The 13,542-nt window shown below is 38.5% G+C and overlaps 1 protein-coding gene and 1 pseudogene across 1 annotated transcript in view; both read left to right on the top strand.

The window, feature by feature from the left end:
* The window catches only part of SORCS2 (sortilin related VPS10 domain containing receptor 2), a 1,347,356-nt gene that overhangs the window by 435,451 nt on the left and 898,363 nt on the right, over window positions 1-13,542 (top strand). The window lies entirely within an intron of this gene.
* On the top strand, window positions 7,950-8,109 carry LOC123253186 (annotated as a pseudogene).

Genomic DNA, 13,542 nt, shown 5'->3' on the forward strand with positions numbered 1-13,542 from the left:
TAGCACTAGAACTTATAGATGAAGAAAAGTAAGGTCCATGGGGGTTAAATGACTTGCCCGAAGTCACACAGGTATTAAATTGGAAATGGAACTGATTTCTCCTGATTCTAGGACTGATGGCTCCCCTCCACTCACACTATGCCATCTTAACACTAAGTACCTGCTCTATGCAGAGCAAATTGCTAGGGAGCTGGGGCAAATACAAAGATTGCTAAATAAGGCAGGGTCTTTGCCTTTCTGATGTTTACAGCCTGGTAAGGGAGTCTTATCGATTCAGAAACTGAACAAATTTATTTAAAAAAACTTCTCTGTTGAGAGTCTTCTTTACATGTCTAATCTTCATGTAGAGGTGACTAGATTCTCAAAGGTCATTCCCAATGGATCATAATTTCTCATAGGATTTAACAAGATGGCAGAGGTCTTGCCAGGACCAACATAGCTAAAATTCAGGAGGTTTATATAGTCCTGGAGTCAGAAAGATGTGAGTTCAAATGTGGCCTCAGACATTTATAATGTCTTTGACCCTGGTCAAGTCAACCCCATTTGCTGAAGTTTCCTCATCTGTAAAATGAACTGGAGAAGGAAATGGCAAACTGTACCAGTGTCTTTGCCAAGAAAACATCATTTGGGGTCATGAAGAATCCAACATGATTCATACATCTGAACAACAACTACAACACATATGTATATAAAAGGCAGACTTGGTTCTCATGAACCTTCCTTCCTTCCTTCCTTCCTTCCTTCCTTCCTTCCTTCCTTCCTTCCTTCCTTCCTTCCTTCCTTCCTTCCTTCTTTCCCTCCCTCCCTCCAGGATCTCATAAGAGACAATAAAGAGCTTCAGTGTCAAATTAATAGCAATAATAATCACAGAATCAACCCTTACTTGTTTTTATCTGGAACTTTAGGGTGACAGGGTGCTTTAAATTCCCTTATCTCATTTGATTCTCACAACCTAGGTAGAATGCTATTCCCATTTTATACAAGAGAAAATTTAGGTTCCAAAAGAGAGAGTTATTGCTAAAAGGTTGCCTAGCTGGGCATTGGCATGGTCAAGATCAGAGTTATATGAAACACATCATGGAGTCTAGGTCAATCCATAGCCCACCATGATGCCTAGGTACTTTATAATGGCCCTTATTTCTTTCTGAGTTAGACACCACTGGCCAGTACTACTTGGGGGTCATAGACTTAGAACTTACAGGAGTCTTAGAGGCCACTGAGTCCAGATCTTCTCATTCAATAGATAAAGAGACCCACAGAGGTTAAATAACTCGCCCAGGGCCACTTAGCTAGAAAACATTTGAGGAGGATTTGAACCCTGCTCTTCCTAACTCTAAGTCAAATGCTCTATTTTAAATTCCAATCTTCTGGTTTGTCATTTGGTGCTCTTTTCAAAGCACCAGATTAGTGTTAAAAGAGTTCTGATTTGGGTGGATAAGGAGATGGAGAGGGTGCTCAGGGAAGACTACCTTTAAGGTCTGACTCAGAAAGCTGACATTTTCCCAGGAAGCTAAGGAAATATGTATGTCACTCTCCATCTCTTTCCACATGCATGCCTCTATAGGAAGCGGTGCCCCATGGTGTGTGGGTGTTCTCTTACACTTGTCTTATAATGCTGTTCAGAAAGCTTCCTGGATAGGGTTGGGGGGGGGAGTGATCTGTCGCTCATTCTTCATGCTTTATGTGCCTATTTAAAGACACCTAGACTTATCAGGCTTCTTTTTCTGGACCTTGAAATCTTTCAAAGCGCAATGACATCATCCTCATTTGCTTAGACTGGAAATAGGTACCCTGGTTCCCAAGGCACAAGAGGCACTTAGGGTAAGTTCATTTTCTATATTTATATAGTGAATTAATGAATAAAGAGAATTTGGTTGCAAACTTACAGTGTTTGTCTGAGCTAAAATCCTCTTATTAGCCATTCAGGTCTGGGAGTTAAAAGACCTCTTGGGTATGATTTCTACCCTATACCATTAGCTCGCTGTGTGAGTTTGGGCAAATCACCCAGAATTATAGACTCTCAGGGTTGAAAAGTACCTTAGGGCATTTAATGCAACCACCTCCTGAAACATACGTGAAGCTAAGCAGTCCGGGAGATACTGCACTGGCCTGGAGTTCAAATTCAATCTTAGCTACTTACTCGCTTTTTGACTCTGGGTAAGACATTTAACATCTTTTTTGCCTCAGTTTCCTCATCTGTCAAATGGGATAATATATTAGGACCCATCTCCCAGGGTTTTTGTAAGGATCAGATGGAGATTATAATTGTAAAGTACTTGGTACACTGCCTGGCACATAGTAAGCACTATCAAAATGTTAACTATCATTATTACCTGATCATTCCCTTTCTACCTTCATGCTCTCCTCATTTAATAGGTTCTTCCTCTGCAGGCTTCAGTTTCCCCAACTTGAAAATGAAGGTCTCTTCTAGCCCTAACATTCTGGTTTGCCTTTTAAGTACTCTTACATCTCTGATATGCTAAGGTTCTTTCAGGATTTAACTGTATTCTTTTTAAATTTCTAAACCCTTACTTTTCATCTTAGAATCAATACTGTGTATTTGTTCTATGGCAGAAGAGCATTAAGATCTAGGCATTGGGGGTTAAGTGATTTGCCCAGGATAACACAGCTAGGAAATGTCTGAGGTCAGATTTAAATCTAGGACCTCCCATATTCAGCTGTATTCTAGTGTCCCTTCTAGTTCTAATCTTTGTTCTAGAAAAGTGGTTCCCAAAATTTTTGGCCTACTGCCCCCTTTCCAGAAAAAAATTTTACTTAGCCCCTTGGAAATTAAATTTTTTTAAGTTTAATAGCAATTAATAGGAAAGATAAATGCACCTGTGGCCATCACCGCTTTCCTTGGATTGCTGCAGCACCCACCAGAGGGCGGTAGTGCCCACTTTGGGAATCACTGTTCTAGAGTATCCCTTTTAAATGGGGCAGTGTATGCCCTTTTCAAGTTCCTTTATAAATCTAATACTCTGTTCTATGTTGTAGAGCTCCTCCTACTCTGACATTCTGTCATTCAGAGCAACGAAAAGTTAAATTTTCATACTTTTCTATACTCTGCTCGATTGTGCCATTTTTAGTCATTCCCAGATTGCTAAATCACATTTTCCCAAATGTTGACAAGAAAAACAAAATTCAGCTTTATTTTGGAGGGTGCTCTGTAGAATTATTGTCGATGTAACTCCATGATGATTAAAGCAGCTGGTTTTGTGGGCTGGGCAGCTTGAGTTTATGTTTGAGAAAGGAATAGAGCCATAAAAGAATGATGTCATCTTTGATTCAGAGACCTAACATTTAACTTGGGATCCACATGCTCAGTTCTATGTAACTTTTTTCTGTCTCTCTCTAATACTGACTTAGGGATTCATGGTTCTTTGATTAATTATGAGGATCCTAAATGTAATCTCTGAATGAGTGTGGGATTGAATGTAAAGAATATGGATTCAAATCTAGTATTCTGAGTTTCCATTTCTTCATCTGTAAAATTTAAGGATTAGAGTAGATTTCTTTCAAAGGTATATTCTAGTTCTAAAAGTTGACAATTCTATGATCCCTGCTTCCATGTCTATCCCATTTACTTGGATCTCTCCAGACACATGGTATCGAAGTTCTCAAAATGTTGAACACATGAATATTTTTGGTCAGAGCAGAAAGAGGAGTTAACTCTAGTCCCCGTTTCCCTTTTGAAAGCTTGAAACCAGGGCGTGCTAAACTCAATTTGTTGTTGTTGATTCAGCCATGTACAACTCTTTGACCCCGTTTGGAGTTTTCTTGGCAAAGATATTGGAGTTGTTTGCCATTTCTTTCTTCAACCTAGTTAATATGTTTTGAAAAGGATGATGAGATAATTTTACATATGGCCAATTTACTTCCATCTGCTATAGTCTAATCTTTCCCACCCCTGAGGATTTTAGGTTTCCCATGGACCAAGATGCAATCTTGGGACTTGGCCTCGAAAGGTCAGTTTCTGTTTTAGGCTTATGGTTCATATCCCAGAGTAAAAATATTAATAAAGCTAAGGTATGGCTCAAGTCTAGGTTTCCTTACATGTGGTTTACAAGTTCTCCAACTTATATATGGCATACATTATAGGTGTGGGTGCAACCTTTATTTTATATACTACAGAAAATGCATGAAAAGAAATGAAATCATTAGAGATCCTGGGAAAGAAAAGAAGCATAAATCACTCAAATCTTTTACTAGACACTCCCATCAAGGTTGATGCTTTGGAGGCCCGTTGAACAAATACTCATTCTCTTTAACCTTTAACTATCCGAGCAATTCACAACCACAATAGGGTAGACAAGGTTCTGGTCACTTGTAAACCCAAGCATGACCTCAGACTTTTAGTGGACATCTTCCTTCTTTGATGAGGAAAAGGAAAGAGAAAGGCAAAAGAAGGTGTCGGGAGGTCAGAATTCTAGAAAATTTTTCTCAAGTTCATCTGGGTAAGCACAGTCCACTTTGCCTGTGCTTCTCTTGCAAGTAGATATATTCTCTTTGGTAGAATGAAAAATGGTGAAAGGTATATACATTTCATCTGAGGGGAAATGGAGAATGAAAAATGGGGGAGTCATATTGCTCACTCTTATAGACTATGAGAGAAAAGATATTTACTTCAAGGAATCTGTCCTTCAATTGTCTTGGAGACTATCCAGTCACTGTGGACCAATCAAAGCATTTCTGTATTTGTTACAAAGCAGGATTGTGGTAAGGGCTAGCCAATGAGGGTTAAATGACATGGCCAGGGTCACATAGCTAGGAAGAGTCTAAAGACAGTTTTGAATTCAGGACTTTCCATCTCTAGACTCTCCACTGACCCATCTAGATCTTCCCCTCTCATCCCTTCACTTTCTTGTAAGGAACCCTTCTTCCCTTATCTAGATTGGTCCTCAGACAATAGGCCCAGTCAGTTATTAGGCGTGTATCCAAATCCTCAGTTTAGTAGCATCTGCCAGGATTTTTATTCATGGGCATAGTCTTTAGAGGCTAAGATCACCTCCACACTGTGGCAATGTGTAGCTAGATGGAGTCTTAGTAATGGAGTTACCCTATTTATTAAGTTAGTGTACTATTCACCCAGGTGATCCAACTAGATGATATAGTACAGTGATGGGCAAACTTTTTAAAGAGGGGGCCAAAGGAAAGGAAATGCTCATCTGTCAGTCTGTTTCTAAGACAACTCTTTCGAAGTTTCATTGTATTGTATCCTACTCATTGTATTCGTCAGATTAGAATAATGTCAGGGGCCAGATAGAACATTTCAGGGGGCCCGCATCTGGCCCATGGGTCGTAGTTTTCCCATCACTGATATTGTAGATAAAAATGCTAGAACTTAGGTAAGGAAGATCTGAATTCAGGGCCAGCCTCAGATACCAGATATGTGACCTTGGACAAGTCACTAAGCTTCTATCTTCCTTAGTTTTCTCATTTGAAAAATAAGAATAATGATAACATTTATTTCCCAGGGATTTAAAAAAAACATGCTAGCTATTATTATTATAAGTATCTAATTTTTTTCTTATTGCTTCTGTATGATTTTTACAACTGTGCTTTACAAGCAACTTTTAGGCAAACCATTAAAAGATATTACATAAAACTATACATGTCGGTAAGTATATAGGGTGTCCCAGAAGTCTTAGTACAGATATAAGCTATGAAAACTAAGCCGTGGCCTTTAACATTTCCCTTTAAACTTTAATAACTTAAATTAGTACTAAGTCTTTTGGGATGCCCTGTGCGTGTGCACGTGTGTGTGTGTGTGTGTGTGTGTGTGTGTGTGTGTGTGTATGTATTTTGATAATCATACCTCTTTTGAAGTATCAGGAATGCATACATAAGGGCTACTTGGTGGCTCAGTGGTGTGAGAGCCAGGCTCAGATACAAGAGGTCCTGGGTTCAAATCTGCCCTCAGACATTTCCTCAGACACAGGTGGGTGACCCTGGGCAAGTCACTTAACCCCCATTGCCTAGCCCTTACCCCTCTTCTACCTTGGAACCAATTCATACTAATTATTCTAAGATGGAAAGTAAGAGTTTGGAATAAAAGAATCCATGTACGCATCCATCCATCCATCCATCCATCCATCCATCCATCCATCCATCCATCCATCCATCCATCCATCCATCCACACCTCTATACCTATATGCATACATATATATTTCTAACCACAGATTCTGAAAAACAGTTACGACTTAGCATATATTCTAAAGTTACATAGTAAATCTGTTGCTATCCATGCTACAGACTCAGTTACCAGAAATGCTTTAGTTATTCCCAATAATTTATGTTCTATTCTCTGCTATTATGTTTCTAACAATAGCTGCTGTTTACTTTGTCACTCAGGTTCACTGGCTTATTTGATACTCTCAATATTTGGATCTCTTACCAAGCTCTATGACATCACTGGCATTAATATTTCTTGTCTTACCGATGAAAAATCTATAGCTAAGAGAAGTGCATTGTTTCCCCCAAGGCATGCAGATCATGATGAGTGAAACCAAATTTGAACCCAAAATTTTTTTTAGTAACTTTCTGTTTTATTTTAATTTATTTTTTAATTTATTTTTTTAATGTTTATTTTGAATATTTTCCCATAGTTACATATTTCCTGTTCTTTCCCTCTCCCCCAAACCCCCCGTAACTCCCCTTAGCTGATGCACAATTCCACTGGAACTCAGATTTTTTTTTGCCTCAATCTCTGTTTACTAGACTTCAAACTGAAAAATGAACAAAGCAACAGTAATCTCTCCTCTCCTCTCACAGGGGCTGATGTGGAGGTTGTGATTGATAAATAAGGGAATAACCTGCTAGTAGATATGAACGTGGGCCTCAGTTTCTTCATCTGTAAAATAGGGTAATAATATTTGCGCTGCCTTCCTCAAAGATATTTTATGAGATCCACATGGGAGGATGTGTAAAAGTGCCACATACATAGGAAGTGCTATATAGTTTAATATTAATTTGGCATTCTGTGGACTTTCATAATTAAGTTTAGCATTTTGCAGAACAAAACCTCGGCAGAAAGGATGTTTTGAAGGGGATATGTGGTGGATCAAGCAGAAAATCTGGTTAAAAAAAAACACTAAAATTGTAATCGGCATAGCAGTCCAATGTATTTTATTTCTCACCTCAATGCTCAATATGGATTCATTCGATTTTGATGTGATTTGCATTATGTCTGTTGCCACTGACTCTGAAGCTATTTTTCTGCATTGGGGTTTTACCTATTAAATATGCATAGATATGATAATTTTTCACCCCAACTAACATGCTTTCCACCATACTGAAATATGTGTGAAACTTAGATTGCCCACAAAGAAGATAGACTTGAGAAAGCTTTGTCACTAGGAGCTCTGGCAGGTGGCACATATCATAGGGACATTAGGGTAAGGTGTAGTGAGAGGCAAAGGGGACAGCACTCTTTGGGATGGCCAGTGTTCTGAATGATGGAAGAAGAGAAGAGATGGAAGTTATGAAAGTGGAGTTGGTTGAAGATCTGGTGGAGGGAAGAAGAAGTTGGGGTAGAGACAAGATTGTGAGCTAGGTACAGAAATTATTACCCAGGGAGAGTGACCAGGATCAAGCAGGTAACAGTTAAAAAGGAATCTGGACAGAATGCAATTATTTTTAGAGACATGTAGCTTCAAACCAATGGTAGCAGAGGAGAGTCTGAAAATATGCCAGCTCCTCTTTCTGGTCTTCTGTGTCAGGGATTGTGAATGCAGGAACAATCAGCTTTGGAGAGGGGACAAGATACAACTTTGGAGGAGTGCTAGATTTTCTTGAGTACTAGTAGGAGGAAGATAGAAGGAATCTCTAAGAATTATTTAATTAGTGTTTTAGAATTGGAAGGGAGCTTAGAAGTTATTTGATTGAACTGATTCATTTTACAGATGAGGAAACTGAGGCTCAAAGAGGGTCAGATAACTTATCTATGATCCCTTCTCTGCCTTTTGGCTAAGATCAAGTGTAGATAACTTATCTATGCTCTCACACTCATTATAAACTTGAATTTAAGAAAATCTCTTCATGCTGAGGAAGATATTCAGAGTAAGGGATTTCTTCTAAGGCATGATTCTCAAAGGAAGAGAACCTGGGTTTTATTCATGGTTCTATCCATTTAAGATCATTAAGTCTTCCTTTTAATTTTGCCTACCTTTGCTCCTAACTGTAGAATCCATCCCAGGGTCATTATCACTAATACACTGTTCTAAAGTTGGAGTAGAACAGTAATGATTGTTTGAAGAGCTATTCATTTTTAGATCAAAGCCCCAAAATAGCTGCCCACAGTATGAACATGAGGTGGGAGCCATTCTGGGGTGGTTATGTGTGAATAATTTATTCTAGAGTAGGAATTCATTGCAAAGTATTCCATTTCATAAGTAAACTAGTCACCAATGAGATGAGCCCTGAGCATGAGGTAGACGATTATTCCAGAAAATCCATGATAAGTACTTAGGCATCAGTATCTTAGAGAAAGTGTAGAATAATGGAAAGATGACTCACTGTACTAGAAATCACTAAGTCTGGGTTTTATTTGATCCTTTTTTGTTCTAGAACATGGCTTTTGCTAGATTACTTAAATGCTAAGACTAAGAATTTCCTAGCTATAAAATAGGTCCTTGGGATTATAGATCATAGCTGAAAGGAATCTCAGAAGTTATATTGGCAGGGATATGATGGTAAATGTCCAACATCCAGGTGTCTGGGGAAAAATATATGACATACTTTTAAGTTTAATCTGCTTTATTAACTTTTCCTCCATTATTTTCTTACATCTGAAGTCTGGGGTCCTCCCATAGTACTCATGCATGCCCACTTGAAGGAAGGATGGAGTTGTTTAATCCTAACAGAATAAAAAATATATGAGTCAAATACTCGTTTATAGGATTTATTAATTGCTGAGATATAAATGCTCACACTAAAAATTTTAAAATTGGCTCTTTGAATTGTTAGGAGGTCACCTGAGGTGATACAGTGAATAGAGTGCCAGGCTTGGAGTCAGAAAGACTTATTATTCTGAGTTCGTCTAGCATCAGACATTTACTAGAGATGAGACCCTTGGCAAGTAATTTAACTCCTTTTACCTCAGTTTCCTCATTGGTAAATTAGGTGGAAAAGGAAATGTCAAACCACTCCAGCATCTTTGCAAAGAAAACTCCAAATGGAGTCATGAAGAGTTGGATGCAACAACAAAATGAGTTGGTAGGAACTTGTTTCAAGTACACTCTTATATTTAGTCCATCTCTCTCATTTCACAGATAAGGAAATAGAGACCAAGGAATATTAAAGGACTTTCATGAATAGAATGTATTTCCCAAGATCCTGTAGATAATAAGCTTTGGAGGCAGAACTTAAATCTAAGCACTCTGACTCCAGAGCTAGTGTTTTATTCTTTTCAACCCACCTTACTTCCCTACATAGCTGTTACAAGAATCCAATGGGATAACAAATATGGAAGTGTTTTATGATCATTATGAGCTATGTAATTATGATTAGTGATCTGATAACAGATAGCAACTCTAACTGGATACTCAGACTGCAATCTCTCCTAGGTGACCAAATTATAGAATATCATATGTTTAGAATCTTAAAAGCTGATTAGTCTAATCCTTACCTGGAAAGGGGGCTGATAAGGGAAAGGGTTAGATCAGAATGATGATGAGCTGAGTTAAAAACTGGTCTTGGACACTTACTGACTTTGAGATCCTGGTCAAGTTGATGAAATTCTCTAGGTCTCAGTTTACTCATTTGTCATTCTAATCCTTCTCATGAGTATACTGGAATTAAGTCTCTCAGGTCACTTCTAACTCCAAATCTATGATTCAGTGATTGGTTCTTAGCTTTCTCATCTGTAAAATGAAGGGGTTGGACACCATGACCTCTCTGATCTCTTTTATCTCTCAATCTATCATCATGAGAATTTCCTCTACAATATAGCTAACAAATTGTCATCCATAATCAGCCCATGTTTTGTAGACTAGACATCCAGTGTTGTTGTTTTATTTAACTTTATTCCACAGCCTCACTTTTTTTTATTTTAATCCCTTAACTCCTGTGTATTGACTTATAGGTGGAAGAGTGGTAAGGGTAGGCAATGGGGGTCAAGTGACTTGCCCAGGGTCACACAGCTGGGAAGTGTCTGAGGCCGGATTTGAACCTAGGACCTCCCATCTCTAGGCATGGCTCTCAATCCACTGAGCTACCCAGCTGCCCCCTGCCTCACTTTTAATTGAGGAAACCAGAAAGGCAAAAAGAGCAACTCCATTTGGGTAATTAATTACCTCCCTCTCCTGCTTCCCAAACTCATTCAGGGAATTGAATGTCAGCACCTTCAGTGAATTCAGGGCTTTAGGGAAATCCAAGTCTTCTTCATCAAAATAGTCAAACAAGAAACTTGGGCTAGCCCTGTTCCATACTATATTAAAGGGACAAATCCACAATCTCCTTTTGATGAAGTTCCTTAGAGATGTAGCAAGCAGTTAGAGATGGGAATATATGCTGTGGTGCAGAGAAAGAAAAGTTGGACTTTAAGTCAGGGAACTAAGCTTCCACAACTGATACTCATACTTCCTATCTTTGCCCTTGAGCAAGCTACTTAACTCTTGTGCCTCTTTTTACATCTGTATGTGATGATTAAAAATTCCAGGACACTGGTTTCTGGGTAAGAAAATCCATTTATTTATTAGGCTAGCAATAACCAATAAAATAATTGATCAAGAATCTCTCTTGATGATCAAAGACCAAAGACTAAAAAGTTCTGCCATGTGGATAATTAATTAGAACTTTGGAAGTTCATTATTTAACCTTTCTCTGGCCACTCCAAGACATCACTAATTAATGGATAGCCAAATGAGGAGGTGATCCTTCATACTCTAAATACCTCTTGAATTCCTGGATTGATGTTGGATAATCACATGTCTGGTTCCATGCCACCAATGTCTAGAAGGAGAAATTGAATTCCATCCAATTACTAATTACTTTGGCCAGTGTTTCTCAATGGATCATTCAAGGGCCCTGTTTTGCTGCTTGCAGACATACCTGGCCTAAATTGGTTCTTATTCATTGCTGAGAAAAATAGAACCCATAATTTCATTACTCATAGAACCCATAATATTACCCCCAAATGGAAGATATACTAGGGTGGACCATTCCTTGAATTTCCTAGAAACAAAGGAATGAGGAACAAATGTGAGTCTCAATTAAAAATTAGATTTAAAAATAATTCAGTATATTAGAAATAAATCCTTTCATTTGAAAAATGAAGATGGTAACATTGACACTTCCTATTTTACATGATGTATATGGAAAGTAGGCAATCCTAGAATATAGCAGAAATGAAAAGTGTTATTGTTATATGTGAATTTAGCATATCTCTGCACCCATCATTCCTTTCTTGGTCTCACTGCCTTTTGATTGAGAACAAGGCTTTAGGCTTATCTGTATAAAGAGGACTATGCCTTGTGGCTCCCTGGGTCCTGGAAGACCTTGCTTCTTATCCCAGATGATACCTGATTTCCAGAAGACTGGTCTCTGCCCTTGACTGAGATCAAGTCTGTCCAAGCAGGGAGACCCAGAAAAATGATGCCACCAGGGTTATAAGTTATGGATCAAGGAAGTTTTTGGTCTCTTTCCTAGGAAGCAACAGGAGCGAATGGGGACATGCTCTGAGTGCTGGTTAGCTAGTCAACCAGCTGTGTGATTATATATGTGCTCCTTACTATCTCCAACCTGCTTTCCCTACTTAATATACAATTATAAATTAATCTACAGTCTTAAGAGAAATTTAATCTAAACAGTCATATTCCCAAAACACCCTAGAATTATTCCGAGGATTGAGTGAGAAAGTATTTATAAAGCACTTAGGACTTCATAAATGGTTGTTTCTTCCCAAACACATCAGTGATTACCCAGAATCTCATGCTGGAGGTCTTGGAAAGATCTCTTATATTGTCACATCATATGATGCCTATTTCCACCCTCAGAAGACCAGACCTTTTCTGTGGTCCCATTATTGACTTTATGCAGATAGCTCTGTCTCTAGCTATGTACCCATTAATAATCTTTCCCCTAGACTCTAGTCCTACATTTACGACTTCCTGGGTTGGCCAACTTTAACTTCCAGTAATTTTGCTTTGGAAAAGGATGGTGGCAACAATGAAAACTCACTGCTTTTAGTTACCTTTGGTTTCAGGATGCTGACACTTTATATAATTGCATTGGGCTCCAGCTCCTGAAGCTACGCTCCATTCTAAGTCTCCTGTCTCCCCTACCTCCTCAAGCATTTTATTGCCAGAAAGTCCTTTTTGTGAAGTTTGAGTATTCTCTGTGGCAGCCAAGCATGAGGAAGAAGGAAAAGTAAGACAAGAAATGCATTGTATTGCAAAGATTGAGGTGTGTGGGAAGGAGCTGGGGTGGGGATATGGGATAGGAACAAGAAAGGCTGGAGGAGGTACCATGCAGAAGAGCTGAGACTGGTGATAATTATGTGTTTTTATCCCAAGTCCACAGGAGGGATTCTGTAGCCGTGACTGTTAAGAATTTTGGATGGGGAATGGTGTTTGAATAGGGAAGAGGAAGGGAGGAGGAGAAGTACTTTATTGTATTTAATATAATGTTTAATATGTCTGAAATTCAAACTCATTCATTTAGCCTCTGATTGTTTCTGTGTAATTTGCCTTGTCATGGTGTTACAGCCCCCTTTCCCAGGCACAAAGAGCCCATTCCCCAGGCCCTTTGCAGTGGCCAATATAGGATTTTGGAGATCAGCCAGCCTCCAAAAAATTGAACAATTATCAAGCCCTGCAGAAAAGAAGCAAAATGTAGGCCCAGGGCCTCAAGGGAAGAGAAGTCAGTGTTTGGGCAGTGGACACTTTTCTAGAGTTAGAAGCAGAGATTCTGAACAGCTCATTACTTTGGGAATTTTCTGAAGTTCTCCAGGTCTATGGCTAGAGATGTTCTTTGATCTGATGGGTTACTGCCTTATAAAAGAGCCATCAATGAGGGAATCAGAAGAACTTGACTCAAATCTGGATTCTGCTATTTTCTGTCTTGGTGGCCTCTTTACTGTTCAGTGCTTTAGCTTCCTCTTCTCCATGGTAAGATGATCTCAAAGTTGCTTTATACGTCTAAACTCATTGTTAATAGTAAGGACAGCTACAAAGGAATTGGAAAGGGGAAATGAAACAATATATTATCAAAGAAATATATACTCATATGTATACACACATACATGTATAGAGTTTCCTTCATCTGTGAAAATGAGGATAATAATATCTACTGCCTAGAGTTTTTATGAGACTCAAATGAGATTTTAAAAATGTAACTTGCTTAGCACAGTACATGGCACATAGTAAGCACAATATAAATTTTACCTTTTCATGCTGGAACCCAATCCCAGGCCCTTCGCAGCATATATGTATATATATATGTGTGTGTGTGTGTGTATGTGTATACATACATATAAATTATATATTATATTATAGAAACATTTTATATTATAGAAAATATATTTGTATTACATGCAATTC

This window comes from Gracilinanus agilis, chromosome 6 (genome assembly GCF_016433145.1).
Source record: "Gracilinanus agilis isolate LMUSP501 chromosome 6, AgileGrace, whole genome shotgun sequence".
NCBI classification, from domain to species: domain Eukaryota; kingdom Metazoa; phylum Chordata; class Mammalia; order Didelphimorphia; family Didelphidae; genus Gracilinanus; species Gracilinanus agilis.